General features: G+C 38.4%; 1 pseudogene; it reads right to left on the reverse strand.

Moving 5' to 3' along the window:
- LOC125999039 (ubiquitin carboxyl-terminal hydrolase 8-like) overlaps positions 1–15,899 on the reverse strand; it is a 109,866-nt pseudogene that overhangs the window by 53,447 nt on the left and 40,520 nt on the right.

Consider the following 15,899-nt stretch of genomic DNA (forward strand, 5'->3'; position numbering starts at 1 on the left):
CTTTTAAAACTTGCCAAAATATATTGGGTAAGGTGCTAGCCTTGCACACGAACAATCTGTATCCTGAACACCCTATATAGTCCCGCAAGTACTATCAGGAGTAATCCTTACACATAAAATCAAGAATAAGTATGGTTGTAGCCCAAATATTCCAAATTTCTTTTTCATTTAATTCATTGTTTGTATATAGAAATACAACTAGTTTCTGTATATTTTTTTTTAGCTTGTCACTTTGCTACTTAACTCATTTTTTTTTTTTTGGTTTTTGGGCCATACCTCGTGACGCTCAAGAGTTCCTCCTGGCTATGCGCTCAGAAGTCGCTGCTGGCTTGGGGGATCATATGGGATGCCGGGGGATCGAACCGTGGTCCATCCAAGGCTAGTGCAGGCAAGGCAGACACCTTACCTCTAGCGCCACCATGCCGACCCCTATTTAACTCATTTCTAATAATTTTTGATAGAGTCTTTAGGGTTTCCTCTATATATTATATTGTCTGAAAATAGTGATAGTATAAATTTTCCCCCAATTAGGTCACTGTTACTTCTTTTTGTTGTGTAACTGCTGCATCTAGGACTTCCAGTACTTCATGGAATTATAGTGGTAGTAGTGAACTTCCTTGTCTTGTGACTGATCTAGAGAAAAGTTTATTATTATTTTTGCCTCTGAATTTGATGTTAAGTGTGAATTTATGACCTATTCTTAAATTGTTGTTTGTTTGCCACATACTGATATGTTCAGTGTGCTTGGGTCTTGTTGGAAGCAGGGACAATGCTGTGTTGAGGACCCAATGAGGCTTGGCCACTGTCAAGGTAAGCACCTTAACTCCTGTACTACATCTCCAGTTTATTCTATTTCCATTTTGTTTAGGATATATTTTAAATCATAAATGGTTGCTAAATAATGCCCAAAGCCTTCTCTTTATGGATTCATGAGATCATGTGTTTTTTGTCTTTCTTTCCATCAGTTTGGTATATCACATAGAATCAATAATTTGATCTCTCTTCATATCTGTGAAAGAAATCCCAATTATTCATACTCTATGAATCCTTTCATATTTTATTGAATTTAGTTTGCTATTATTTTATCAAGGGTCCTTGAATCTATGTCTACCTAACATTCTGAACTTAAGTTTTCTTTTTTTTTTCTTTTCTTTTTTTTGTGACACTTCTCTCTGCTTTTGCTATCAGGATTATGTTGATGTCATAAAAATATTTGGAAGAATTCTGGCAGTGTTCATACTACTGATAATCCTGTAGGAACAAAAAATTAAATGGGAAAGTTCTGTAGAAGTCCACTAAGCTCAGTTTATGAAATCAATAACACAGAAGGCTCAACTAGCATTTAACGGTTGAGAAAATCCCTGGACAATGAACACCATTATGGGGTATATGTTTCAACAAGCAATATAATATATATAACTTTGTGCCTACTTTTGGGGGGTAGACTAGGAGTGAGTGAGTAACTTGAGACAATGGTGAAAGAAAAGTCACAATATTGGTGAGATTGATGTTGGAATATTGAATACCTGAACTGACCATATTAATAATGACTTTATAAATCATGGTATCTAAATAAAACATTTAATGGGAAAAATGTAGTAAGTCCATTTGGTCAAATTCCACACTTTAGGTTATTGTTTACTTGCTGATATTTTGTTTGAAATGTCCGGTCATGACGACCGGGTGTTAGTTAACTAGTACTATTTGATTCCTGATGATGTTTCTCTTGATGTTATTTGCATAGTTTCTTTATATGCTTTGTTGTCCTTTTATTATATATATTCATCTATGCTATATATCTAGCATATATATGCTAGTGAATAGTAATTTATTAATATTTTGATTCCATAATATTTATATAAATATTTATATAAATATATTTCCATTTTAATGTCTTTTATTATTTCTTTTTAGTCTCCATGACTTACAATACTATTGATAGGATTCTGTAAAATCACCTCATGTACCATATCTCCAGCCCCAGGTGAACAAATCTGAATCAGGTCACACATGAAATAATCCAAACCAGCCTGAGTTTGAAACACGTGTAGTCTGTCAGTCTTCTACCTCATATGGAGATCAAGCTGCCTGCCAGAAAGCCACTATTATTGAGTACAGAGACCACTCCTGGGTGGAGCAGGAAGGAAATTAGCTCAGGCTATCCTGAGCCAGTCCCACCCAGGTTTACAAGTAAGACCATCTCTATTTTGGGGTAAATTTAAGTTGTAAACAAACACACAAAGAAACCAGGGATGATCTTTGTTTTAGATAAAATAAGATGTAACAGGATTTCGTGCATACAACATTCCAACTTCACATGAGCTTCTACCAATGTGATTTGTTCCCTTCACTATTGTCTCAGTGTTCCCCTTCTGAAATTCCCTTCCTTCTCTACCATAGTAGGCTCAGTTCCATAGGCCTGTTCTCAGCTTCTGCTGTTTCATGCTTCTTTATATAGGAGACATATCATTCTGTGTTTATTTCTGTCCATCTGATGATTTTGGTCAGCATGGTACCCTCAGGTTCCATTTGCATAGTGACAAATTGCAATGTTCCATCTTTTCTTATAGCCATCATATTCCACAGTATATATGTGTATTCACAGTGGAAATTATCTCTGTTTATTTTTTGGGGGGTCACACCCATTTGATACTCAGGGGTTACTCCTGGCTAAGCGCTCAGAAATCGCCCCTGGTTTGAGGGGACCATATGGGACACCGGGGGATCGAACCGTGGTCCTCACAGTGGAAATTATCTCTAGGGTTGTGAATCTCCCACACACACCTCTAATTATAACTTCATGAAAATAAGTTATGAAATGTGGATTTATACATGCTGGCCTGTGCAAATGGGGATAGATATGGGAGCCCAGAAAACCAGACTATTTTTTCCATTTTCTATGGGATGATGAGGTTTCTTATGGAATGTTCCATATGCAAAAAAAAAAAGAAAATGTTTCAGTTTGTACATAGCTGTTCCCCTTTCATGGCTGCATACTTCAGGAAGTCTATCTCAGCTATAAACATCCATGCTATGTGCAAGCTCTGTAAAGTTCTAGAACAAATATTTCCTGTCTCAGTCATGTCTTCTTGGCACAAAACTCAGAGTATGGCCATAATTTTCACCCTTTCGTAATTAACTTCTAATGGTCAACCAACTAGTGTGTCTTTATTGGCAAAATAAAGCATTATAGCAATTGCAAAGAAACTAAATATTGTCTATTTATTTAGTTTTTATTCCAGTGATCTGTTCTTAGACCTTAAGTTGTTTTTAGATTTTGGCTATTGCACTAAATACAAGACTCCCTATGTCATTTTTTGGGATTTTTGGCCCATGGACAGAAACCAAGAATCCAGAGTTCAGGGGTTACTCCTGTATCTCTGCTCAGAAATCACTCCTGGGGCCAGAGAGATAGCACAGTGGTAGGGTGTTTGCCTTGCATGTGGCCAAGTCAGGACAGATGGTGGTTCTATTCCTGGCATCCCATGTGGTTCTCAGAACCTGCCAAGAATGATTTCTGAGCCCAGAGCCAAGAGGAATCCCTGAGTGCCACCGGGTGTGACCCCAAAACAAAAAACAACAAAAAAAGAAAGAAAGAAATCACTCCTGGCAGACTTGGAGAGCTATATGGGATTCTGAGGATCAAATCTGATTGGCCCTGTGTAAGGCAAACACCATACTCATTGTACTATTGCTCCAGCCCTCCCTATGTCATTTCTGATGAAATTTTTGATCACTTGAGACAGATGTGTCAACATGAAATTGCTGGATCATGGCCCCAGAGAGATAGAACAGCGGCATTTGCCTTGCAAGCAGCCGATCTAGAACCAAAGGTGGTTGGTTCGAATCCCGGTGTCCCATATGGTCCCCTGTGCCTGCCAGGAGCTATTTCAGAGCATACAGCCAGGAGTAACCCCTGAGCATCGCCGGGTGTGGCCCAAAAAACAAAAAAAGAAAAGAAAGAAAAGAAATTGCTGGATCATATGGAAGCTCAGTTCCAAGTTTTTTGCTAAGTGTCCATATTGGTTTTCAAAAAGGTTGACCCAGGTAATATTCTCACCAGCAGTGAATAAGAGTCCCTTTCCTCCAATCCTTGCCAATATTGGTTGTTTTATTCCTTATAATATGTACCATTCTAACTGTTGTGAGGTGATATCTCATTATTGCTTTGAATTACATCAGTGAGTTAGAGCATTTTTTAAATATGCCCTTTAGCCATCTGTATTTTTATGAAGTTTCTTTTTATCTCCTCCCCATATTTTGATGGGGTTGGTTGTTTCTGTTTTACATTTTAAAATTTCATTTAAAGAAAATGCATCACATGGTTGACATAGTTGATAATAACACATTTGTTTCCAGATAAGTGATTGCAAATTTATTTTAAAAAGAAAGACAAGAAATTAAAAAAATAAAGAAAAAAAGAAAAAGTATAGTAGTAAGCACATTTGTAAAATTATTGTATCATCAGTGAAGTTATTAATACAATGGCTGAAGGTTTAGTAAACTCTTGTTAGCTTTCCATTCTGTTATATTGATGTATTCCTACAGGGATGAGAGCATTAAACAGATAAAGTCATCCAGAGATTCACAGCAGTATTACTGATACAAGAAATTTTAGGGGCTTGTGCCCAACTACTACGGCTCCTAGAAGAAGGAAGATATGGATGAAGGATACCTGCACTCTCTCCAAAAAGCCCTGGTAATATCAGCTCAAAAACTGGCATTCCTGAAGTTTGGTCAGTTGGTATCCCTGATTGAAATCATAGAAGGTCAGTGATGAGTTAGGGTCATCGGGAAAGTGGCAGTTGTGGGTGATGGCTGTATCAGTCATGGCTTTGCCAGGGCAGGAACTTGACCTGCCCTCTCTTCCCAAGATGGCCAGCTTTCTGCTGCATGGCCCATGAACCCAGGATCTCTCATAGTTCAGTTTTGAGAAGAAAATATGGAGCGGGCTGGGTTCAAACATGACCCCTGGTTGGTTGAGATACAGTGCAAGAACACAATAGTTCAGAAATAGTTTCCATTTACATGTATATCAGCATAGTAACACACTGTAACTAGTAACTAGTAACACGCTGAGATGGAGGGCAAAGAGGGGAAGACTCTATAGAAAAATTAGCTATAAAATAAAATGTTTGTCTCCTTACCCATTATAATTAGTAGCTTAATTTTCTGTGAATCTTTGTGGTACATAGTAAACTTTGATTCAAAGTCTAGATAGATCTGTAATATATGCTTTTGGGGAGGGAGTAAAAAAATAAATGTAGCTTTAAAAAAGCCAAGTTCTGGGGCTGGAGTGATAGCACAGTGGTAGGGTGTTTGTCTTGCACGTGACTGACCCAGGATGGGTTCGATCCACAGCATCCCTTATGGTCCCTTGAGCCAGGAGCGATTTGTGAGAGCATAGCCAGGAGTAACCCCTGAGCATCACTGGGTGTGGCCCCAAAACAAAACAAACAACAAAAAAAGCCAAGTTATTAAAAGCTCGATAGTGAAATATCATGTCATGGTGTTCTTTCTTTTCTTTTCAATTTTTTTTGGTCACACCCGTCAGCACTCAGGGGTTACTCCTGCTCTATGCTCAGAAACCATTTCTGGCAGGCTCGGGGGACCATATGGTATGCCCGGATTCGAACCACCATCCTTCTGCATGCAAGGCAGACATTCTACCTCCATGCTATCTCTCTGGCCTCATGGTGTTCTTTTCTGACACAAGAATTATGCGAGTGATAATTTCAGATTTTCTTTTTTATTTATTTTGCTCAACATAAAACAACTATCTTCTCTCCCTCCATCTATCCTCTTCGTAACCACCATTTCTGTTCTCTCACAATACACTTTTTTTTGGTTTTTGGGTCACATTCAGCAGCGCTCAGGGGTTACTCCTGGCTCTACACTCAGAAATCGCCCCTGGCAGGCACAGGGGACCATATGGAATGCTGGGATTAGAACCACCGACCTTCTGCAGGCAAGGCAAACGCCTTAAGCTCTATGCTATCTCTCCGGCTCCCACAATACACTTCTACGCATTGTTGTGATAACATTTAAAATTGCAAAATGACTCACCAACTCTTTGCTGACCATTAATGAAACAGTATCACGGATTGATAATGTGCCATCATACAATGATTATCAACATGGTCTTAAGAACCTGACTGAATTCTAAGTTTGTTCCATTGACTATAAGCTATAAAACTTGCGCCTTGTTACTTGTCCTCTCTGCACCTCAGGTTTCAGTTTTCTATTATGGGAATAATAATAGTACCTGTTTCATGAGATTATTATAAAATTTATTATGAATGTAAATGAATTAACTTATGTGTAACAGCACAGTGCTTGGCTCACAGGTATTATATATTCATTCTCTTGTATAGCTGGGTCAAATTATAACATCTGTTTGTGTAAATGACGTTAGTGAAGTCAGATCCTGAGATGTAGAAGTTTTTGGTGAGGTCAGATCCCGGAGGAGTAGAGCACTTACAAAGTGCATCCACCAGCCACTTCCAGAGAGTAACTTAGGTGGAAAATGGGTATTTATATTAAGGGAGAGTAGAGTGTGGACTCTGGGTTAGCCAATCAGATAGGATGTGAGAGAGGATTAAAACAAGTGTGTGCTACTGTGTTTAGGGAAGACAGGGTCTAAGGAATTATGGAAAACAGGGTATGTGCTCTCTGTGTTAAAACAGGGTGTGTTCTTAAGATGATTAACTACATCAAACTACATTTCAAACTATAATAAAAAATTAACTACATCAAAAATGGGTCTTGGAGACTGGAGTGATAACAGAGTGGATAGGGCATTTGCTTTACAGGAGGCTGATCCAGGCTTGATCCCCGGCATCCCATATGATGGGATGAGAGGCTGTCATAAGTAACTTCTGTGCACAGCCAGGAGTAAATCTAAGTGCTGCCAGATGTGGCCTCAAAACAAAACAAAATAAAACAAAAAACTGTAGAGGTAAACTCTGGTGCTTGCTGGTTGGCTGGTGACTTGCTTTCTACCACCTGCAGTTTGTGGTATTCACCGTGTTCATGTTTGTGTCAACCCTGGAATGAATGGGCTGGCAGCAGGAGCAGTTCACAAGGTACCAGATGGATGCACAGGAGAAAGTATACTTTGACAGAAGGGGTTGAGCAGCTTCTTGAATCTTATTGAACCAGCCAAGCTTCCAGCTCTCTCTGCTGCTTTTTCTACTACTTTTATTTAGCCAGAGTTTAACATAAATCACCTGAGGGGCAGGATTAACTTAATTAAGTTATTTTTGATAATTAACTCAGAAAAGATGAAAGGAAAAATTCAAAACTGATTTTACAGGTGTATGACAACAGTGTGTGTATGTGTGTATCTGTGATATTTTTTTTTTTGGTTTTTGGGCCACACCCGGCGTTGCTCAGGGTTACTCCTGGCTGTCTGCTCAGAAATAGCTCCTGGCAGGCACGGGGGACCATATGGGACACCGGGATTCGAACCAACCACCTTTGGTCCTGGATCGGCTGCTTGCAAGGCAAACACTGCTGTGCTATCTCTCCGGGCCCTGTATCTGTGTTTTTGTTTTCTCCTCACCAACAAAGAATTCTTAGTGACCTCTAAATTATCTAGAATTCAATCCAACTCAAATATACCTTCCTGTAGCTAGCATTCAATTTCATATGTAAAGAGCGTGGTCTTTAAGACTGCTCTTTCCATGAAAGCCAATAGTAAGTTATTACGTATATTTCTGATCTACTATTTATAAATAATATTTTTCCACTACACCTTTTCCTTAGATTTAAACATTTTGCTAGAACATCTCACAAAACTCAGAAAACCCTTTTCTTTACTAGAATACATTTTAATACAAAAATATTAAATACAATAAAGAGAATTATAAGATAAAGAGATAAAGATTAAGAGATGTATTAGGCAAAGTAAGGTGGAAAATGTGTATAAAGAATATTTGTGATCTCTTTAAGATTGCTCAGCATCTTCATGGGTTCATTTATAGAAAACTCTCAGAATCCTCTGAACCCATTCCTTTCTTAAAAAATAATTTTTAAATAAATTTTATTTAAAAAAATAATTATGTAGGCATGGCTGATTAAATCAGTGACCATTAGGTATTGGATCTAATGGCTCTTTTTCCCCTTTCTGGTTGGAAGATGGGAATATCTTGGGGGTTGGTTAGACTAACTTTGTCATTCCTGCTATCATGTGGTTGACTCCATTGGAAAATTCCAGTGTTAGGTTCCGAAAATGATAATTTCATGTATTCTCTTAAAACACAAAATGTGTACAGTTTTGATCTTTGTAAGCATTAAGTGAAGTCTGTAAGACTGTTCCCCAAAGTACTAAAAGTTTTCTTGGTGAAACAATATGGAGAGGAAGTATTATGATTAATATTTCCCACTTTGGGAGAGCCAGGGGCTGCACCCAGAAGACTCCACATGCCAGTTCTTCTGTTTGTCTTCAGCTGGTATGTTGGGGGCTCTGGGCAGGACAGCTAGCCATAGGCCCCCGGGGCTGACCACTTAGTCCAGGGGACTGAGATCCCCCAATGCTAGACCGGTCTTCAGGGCCGCGCCTGGTTAATCAGGCCCTGGGGAGAGGGTGGGGGAGAGAAATTCCTCCCCTATGCATCCACAAACTACAGAGGCAAGAGCTGCACCTAGAAGACTCCACATGCCAGTTCTTGTTTCTCTTCAGTACACCCCTACAAAGCTCATTATTACTCCTTAACTCTCTCACCCCCAACCATCAGTACCTCACATTTACCCTTTTTAACTTCAGTACTACACAGTTCTAATCACAGACCAAAGTCCTGCATTGGATTTAACAACCCCCAATTATTTCAAAAGACATAAAATGGACACATATGTCTTTTGAATATTTTATGTGTATTTTCTTTAACAGCTATAAATCTTTCTAAATATTCTTTTACCATGACGATTCTACCCACTTTTTATCTTGTCTTCTCTTTGTAAGCTGTTCAATAAGGAATTTTGGTAGAAGAGTCCCTCAGTTTAATGCTTATGATTGAACCATGTCATGGGGATTGTTGGACTTGTTCTTATGGCCCCCATATGCGCCGATAACGCCATGTGGCATTGTTCCTTGTTTGCATAGGCACATTAAAATGGGAAAATACTATACATACAAATAAGTTCTTGTCTAATAGAGATTGGAACACACAAATCTCATAGTGCAATGGGGCCTTACAACCTGAACATTGATATAATGACCTGGCACAGGCCTCAGAAGAATGGGCATCCTCCATTCGCCCCTGAACCAGGGAAGCTATCTGCGAAACATCCAAGGTTTTTTATAACAACACCTAGAAGCAATCCTCTACCAGGGAAGACCCTACCATGGCTCTGACATCGACCTGCTCAAAAGAGACTTCCCTTAACACTAAGAAGACTTGACAACAACAACGACCTGCTTACAGGACAGGGTTCTCTGCATTGCCCTTTAATTGTGAGGTGAAACAAGAGGATGCTCCGCACCATCCTGTCTGCAATATAGGATATGCAGATTCCAGGATCTTTAATACAGAAACATGAGACCAACAACAGAGACTGTGTGAAAAATAAAAGTGTATTGGCACTACAGACAATGACCTGGATTGGACAAACTAGTTTGCCTGAAGCCTAGAGTTGGTCTTGTTCCAGGAAACTTCAGGGGTTAGGCCAAGGCTTTTCCTTTTCATGCCCCTCATATTTTGGTGGGCCTATGCAAACAATAATTGCCACTCTAACACCATTTTTACTGTGCTCCTTTGACTCTAATCCTTAAGAAAAACAACCCACTTAAACTTTTGAGGTTAACTTAAACTATTATGCATGTGCATGAAAATGTAAAAAAGTACTTTGCCTTCAATGTTTAAGGAGTTACATAAGTTTTATGTCTTTAGATTGCTTTGTGTGCTGCTAAGAAATATTATGTACTACAATCTGGGGACCTGAGGGACAAAGTAATTATACATGGGTTCTGTTTTATTTTTTTTTGTTCTTTGGCTGAAAGTTTAAAGTTAAGATATCAGCAATGAGGAAACTTCAGGGGTCGGGTCTCTTTGTATTTAGGCCAAGGTTATTCCTTTCCATGTTCTCATATTTTGGTGGGCCTATGCAAACAACAATTGACACTCTAACACCATTTTTACTGTGCTCCTTTGACTCTAATCCTTAAAAAGAACCCACTTAAAATTTGAGGTTAACTTAAGCTAATATGCATGTACATGGAAATGTAGAAAAATACTATGCCTGTAATGTTTAAGGAGTTACGTAAGTTTTATGGCTTTAGATTGCCTTGTGTGCTGTTAAGAAATATTATAATGTGTTACAATCTGGGGACTTGAGGAACAAAGTAATTGTACATGGATTCTGTCTTATTTATCTTAAATTTCTTTGGCTGAAATTTCAAAGTTAAGATATCAGCAAGGGGATTTCTGAGAATTATGTTATGGGTGATTGTCCTTCCACTGTAACTTTACGTTGTCCTCTTTCTTTGCATCTTTGTTCTCATAATTAAAAAATAAAAATTAGTAAAAATCCATGAAAAAAGTATTTCCCACTTTGGAATTACTCGTGTTCCATCTTGAGATCTTGGGGCATATGCATCCCATATTTTTACTCTATAGGGTTCCCTTCTTTCTCTCTCCTTTCCCCTCTTACAATTTAATTAAAATCAGTATCGTTTGAATTCTCTACATAGTAGAAATACATTCTTGCTCTCCTCTTCTCCCTTCCTCTCCTCCTCTTCTCTCTCTCCTCTCCTCTCTCTCACTCTCTCCCTCTCCCTCCTCCTTCTCCCTCTCCTCTTTTCTCTCTCTTCACTCTCCTCTCCTCTCTCCTCTCCTCTTCTCTCTCCCCTCCCCTGTCTCTCCCTTTCCTCCTCCATTCTCTTCCTTTTTCTCTTCTCCCTCTCCCTTCCTTACTCTCTAAAAAGAAAAGAAAAAAATGAAATGCATTCTTATTACATCAAAGGATAGTAAAATAAACAAGCAAATCAAGTTATTCCCGTTAAAGACTCAAAAATTCTGGTTTTAAAATAAGAACTTTTGCTTCTGGGGGGAGTAAGTAAAAAGCATTTGAAAGGTATAGAATACTATGAATATTTGCTATCTAAGACAGAAATGCACTGTTGAATAATTGAATTCATTTAATTTAAATATATGTTAGAAACCAAGATGCCCTTAAACGAATGAATGGCTAAAGAAACAGGTACATATACCAAAGTGAAATATTATGCAGCCATCAAGAGAAATGAAGTCATGAAATTTTCCGATATGTGGATGCACATGGAATCTATTATGCTGAGTGAAATAAGTCAGAGGGAGAGAGATAGGCACAGAATAGTCTCACTCATCTATGGGTTTTAAGAAAAATAAAAGACAATATTGTAATAATGCCCAGAATCAATAGAGATGAGGGCCAGAAGGACCATCTCATGATATAAAGCTCACCACAGTGCAGTTAGAGAAATAACTACACTAACAACTACTATGACAATGTTAATGAGTGAGAGAGTAAAAATGCCTGTCTTTAATACAAGCAGGGGGTGGTTGGTTGTGGGAATGTTGCACTGCTCAAGAGGGGTATTATTTTTATGACTGAAAACCCAACTACCATCAAATTTGTAACCATGGTACTTAAATAAAGATATTGTAAAAAAGAAAAAAAAAAGATTCACAAAATGGCTTCCAGGAGAAAAATATTGAAGAATATATATCACCTAATATATATATATCTTAATTTTGGAAGAATTCTTGGACTTCTTGATTTGTATTCTAACAAAATGGAAAATTTTGTACAAAAAATATCTATGTTAGAATCAAAGAACTTGCACACTAAAAAGAGTAGTAGCAGACTAAAAGTTGCATTTGAAGAGGTAACTCCAACTTTAATCACCAATAAAATAGACTTTCAGGAAGCTATGACAGATCCCTGATGTACCCTTGGATCTCTTATGCATATTTGCTTAAGCACTTACTTTCTAAAAAGTCTCTATTGTGGTTCTACAGACTGTTTACAGCCTTTCACAGTCTATTTTCTTTCCAGGGCAATAGTGACAGATGACATTTTGGAATACAACGCATATGGTCCTGGTTCTCTTTCTGCAACAGAAGCCTTGAGATTACGCCCTCAGAAACAACTTCAATCTGAATGTACATGGCATGAAATAGGCTCATGACAAGGAGATGAGGAGCATGGTTTCAAAATTATATTTTCTCCCTCTCTGGTTTAAATATGATTAAGATGCTAAAGAATGCAAGACAACATTTTATGCATAAAAGCTACTGTTAGGGTAGTTCTGGAAAAAATGGTTCAGCTAAAAACACAGAAATTTTAGAAATTCTGCCAAACCAGTCTTTTCCCTCTTTTGTAAGGCAACAAAGTAAAAGAAACAGCTTCTCCTTCCAAGACTGCATATTCTCCTTTTGGCAGCTCTATTTCCACTTTGATTTATATGGGTTGTTTAATTAAACATACAGGGAATTTTTCCTTCTTAAATTCTTTCCCACATTCTGATTCCCAATATCTAGGCCTCAAGGATTTCTCCATCTGCTCCTTCTAATCTCCCAGAGAATCTCTAAGAGGCTCTCCTTCTTTTTTTCCTTCTTAATGATTAATGTGAGAGTACTGTTTTCTTCTCTGACAACCTCAGAATTCTGTATGAAAATCTATTCATATACATGCAGAGTACTTGAGAAGTCATTAATGTTATGGGAAATGAAGTATAAGTTGTTCTTACGTTTTTCCCTGCATTCTTTATATTTTGGGGTGCAGTTCATATTTTGTATGCTCAGGGCTTGGACTCAAAAGCTTTATCCCCAGCTGCATGGTCCCCCTCCCGCTGCCTTGAGGATCTTGGCCCTTATATTTGTCTAAAATTTTTAAGATATTTTTCAGGGAATTCTGAGACTCTGAGGTGCCTTGTTTTTAGATTCAAAAGCAATAGCAGTATTCTTGTATCTCAGGCACAAAATGGAGGAGAAACACCAGCAATAGTCATGTTTCCCTTTCTTTCTGGCACCAAAGTGACTAAGAGACATGATGCGCTTCTGAACAATGCAGAAGGGTAGAAGTCGCTGGGGTGGAGCAACCCTGAAGTTGTTACAGACATATGGTCACATATCATGCTCTCTAAGTATATAGATCCACCGTGGCCATTCTCTTTCAAAAAGGATTCTCTACCAGTGGGCAAACCGGCATCTGGAACAGAAGCAAGTTAGGGTGCAAGGCTGTATGGCACACAAAGGGTTGTTGCATTTTATACGTGTGATATGACCTGGGATGTGGGCATGGCAGATGAATGTCAGGATTCCGATTGCCCGGCCACTTTGCTTGAGGAAAAACTGAGGCTTCAGAATCAATGGCAAATCCTCCATTTTAGCTGACAGACTCATGGCAGCTGCTCCCAGCCAAAGATCCAGACACTTCCACTCCCCACTGTCTGAGCAGATGCTATTTTTGGCATGGAAGGCCTACATCCCTCCACAACATTCAACGTTTGATGTAACTGTTCAGGCTCCTAGGTCCTGGTGGATGACGATAGCCAGAATTCGTGTGTGCCCAGAACCTTTCTCACCATTGAGGCCATAGAAGTTGAGGCATAACTGAAGATGGATGCTGACCCTGATCATAGACTACACTCTGTGTGACATCATCAACTCTGTGATAGTCTTTTTTTCCACTGACACCTTCTATGGATTTCAAGAGGAGGTTTGTGTTAAAGACTGAACAAACAGGTGGGTACGCTGGTGATAGGTGTGGTGTTGGAATTAGGTGACTGGGAAACCATCAGAAACCTATTTTAAATCACAGAATCTCAATCAATAAAAAAGTAAAAAAATAAATAAATGAAGAGTTCCCTACACATTTAAATAAGGAAAAAATTAATCTAGTAAAATCTGCTGCTCAACAATGAAAAGAATGTTTTGAAGGTTGGAGTGATAATAGAGAGAGTTGGGTGCTTGCCTTGCATGTGACTAACCACAGTTCTATCCCCAGCACTATATATTTGGTGTCTCAAGGAGTGACCCCTAGGAGGGATCCCAGCCAGGAGTGATCCCTGAGTGCAGAGTCAACCAGTGAGCCCGAATACCACCAAGTGGTCCCATCCCTTCAATTTTTTTGAAGTAACATGGGTTACAACAGTTTTTGAATTACTGTTGTCCATACTTGCACTGTTACTTTACCAGCACAAACAGCCTAGTGAAGCTATCCCTTCCCAACTATCCCAAGGTTCTCCCTCCCTCTTCCTCTTTGTTTATAGATAACTTCACTATCTCAGGATTTATGTCCATTGTGGACTCTTATCCCTTGTTTCACTTCTTTGTATTTCACATTTTTGCCCATTGGAAACCAACGGTGATTGTTTTATGTTTGGGAAATGAATAACTCCAAATGTTTTCATGAGTTGCTGAACAAATGCATGTCCAAAACCAATGTGTGATAGTCCCAGTACTGGGGAGTCAAGTCAGGAAATTGCAATTTAGGTCATTGGATTGCAGCTCTACAAATTGATTTCTGACATCTTTGAAAAATGATCATTTTCAGAGGTTCGGACAAAGGGAAACAGGATGCTTTGGCACTAATAGTAGTTTCCCTCAAAGCACTGAAAAATACGTGATCGCTGCTAGAGTCTTGGTTTTCTTTCTTTCCCTGAGGACATAGGTATTGAAAAGAGAGTTGGCTCCAGATAACTGTTCTTAGTTATTTGATATATGGTGCTTAAGATGACATGATTATCAAGACAACTTGAGTCTGATGTTGTGGCAGTAGCCATGGAATCTAGATTCTTTTCCCACAGACTTTGCCTATTTAACATTTTACTTTTCCCACTCAGGTCCATTTTTTAAAACATTTATAAGATTTTAATTCAATTAAATTTTGACTGTCATAAAATCCAAGCTTTAAAGCACTGGTATGAATCATTCTGAGGTTTTTTTTTTTTTTTTTTTGCTCCTTAATCAACGAAATAACCAGATCTACAAGTTGTCATTAGGGTTACTAATGGAATTCAACTAGCCACGCTATGATCATTGCTCAGAAATTGAGCCCCAACAAAAAATTACTTTTGTAGGTTTAGTGCAATCTTGTCAAAAGGCTTTTATACTTTGAGTAAAGCTTATTGAACAGACTACTTTTCCAGAGCGTATCTGGAAAGTGTGCCTGGAAGATGGAGAAACTATGGAAAACAAATAAATAAAAGTAGGAGAAGAGGGGGGTCATCTTTAGATGTATTTACCATGTTTTGCTGCAGCTCTGTTTTTATCATTTGGCTACACAATCCATTCATCTAGATAAATTATGAATTCCCACCGATTATCTTGTGCTAGTCTCAAAGCCATTTATCATTTTTTCCAAGTGTGATTTAAGTGTGGAGCAATCCTCTCAAGGTTAAAGGTGGAATATTCTCAGAGAGTAGGATTTTACAATTGTCTTACTTTTTTAAATTTTTTTAAAAATTTTTAAATAAATTTTTATTCTGATCAAAGTGTAATACAAGTCTTTCACAGTGTCTTACTTTTTTTTTAAACATGTCATTCTGTTCATTTGGCATAAAATACCTCTCGATTACCTTGCTAAACTAGTTAATTTTTCAAAGTCCTTTGAGCTATAAACGGTGTCACTTCTAGAATTTTTTTTTTTACCCCAACCCATAGATAATGTGACATGGACTGCTATGTTTTGAAGACTTCCTTGTTGCTACATACTGAGATCACACCTTGCTTTGCCCAAAACAAAGGCTGCTTTAGCTTCCTCTTTTCTTTTCACCAGCCCCTTTTGAAAATGTAAAGACCCACTTAGGCTTGATTAGCATAAATAGGTACTTTTGTCTATCCACAGTCTGTTCCTCCTCCAAAAGGAGTTCACTTTTGGCGCGCTCTAGGTCCATGAGGTTGAAAGCCCCTGTT

The sequence above is a fragment of the Suncus etruscus genome, chromosome X, assembly GCF_024139225.1.
Source record: "Suncus etruscus isolate mSunEtr1 chromosome X, mSunEtr1.pri.cur, whole genome shotgun sequence".
Classification (NCBI taxonomy): domain Eukaryota; kingdom Metazoa; phylum Chordata; class Mammalia; order Eulipotyphla; family Soricidae; genus Suncus; species Suncus etruscus.